This window comes from Oratosquilla oratoria, chromosome 10 (assembly GCF_046742065.1).
Source record: "Oratosquilla oratoria isolate Oo_2021 chromosome 10, ASM4674206v1, whole genome shotgun sequence".
In the NCBI taxonomy this organism is placed as follows: Eukaryota; Metazoa; Arthropoda; class Malacostraca; order Stomatopoda; family Squillidae; genus Oratosquilla; species Oratosquilla oratoria.
The window spans coordinates 3,133,969-3,134,544 of NC_134786.1; positions in this window are offsets into that span (position 1 = coordinate 3,133,969).

Below are 576 nucleotides of genomic sequence, written 5' to 3' on the forward strand. Positions count from 1 at the left end.
TACGTTATATCAGTAGAATGGTTGTTTGTGTGGTTTGGCCTTGTAGTCGAAATAGTTAATTCAAGATATCATGTACAATTACTTATTCGATTTTCCTTTTATCTTATTATTTTTCACTTTTTATTCTTTTTCAATTTAGTTTAATCGAATGTAGTCTAATTTATTTCGATTAAATTTAATCTAATTTAATCTAATTTGACTGCATTGAACTTAGTTTATTTTAATTTAGTTAAACTGAATTTAGTTTAGTTTAAATTAATCTAGTTTAATTTAATACCAGATCACCGTGACCACGATATGTATCTATCTCAACTAGCGTCTCTACCAGTCACGTGACCTACATGTGTCACATGACGATTTTATCAATTTTAAGTCTGGAACGGGGAGGTCGCCGATTTAATGAAGCGGCCTTGCTGTGGATGTCCTGTGTCTTGGTACATTGCTTCTGACCCAGGGCAGTGGGTGAAATGCAGGGATAATCGTCATCCAGGAGGAGCTAAGTAAAGAGGGAGGGAGGGAAGGGTGGTGAATGGGAGTGAGTGGAGCATGTGGGAATGGAATGGATGGGAGTGGATT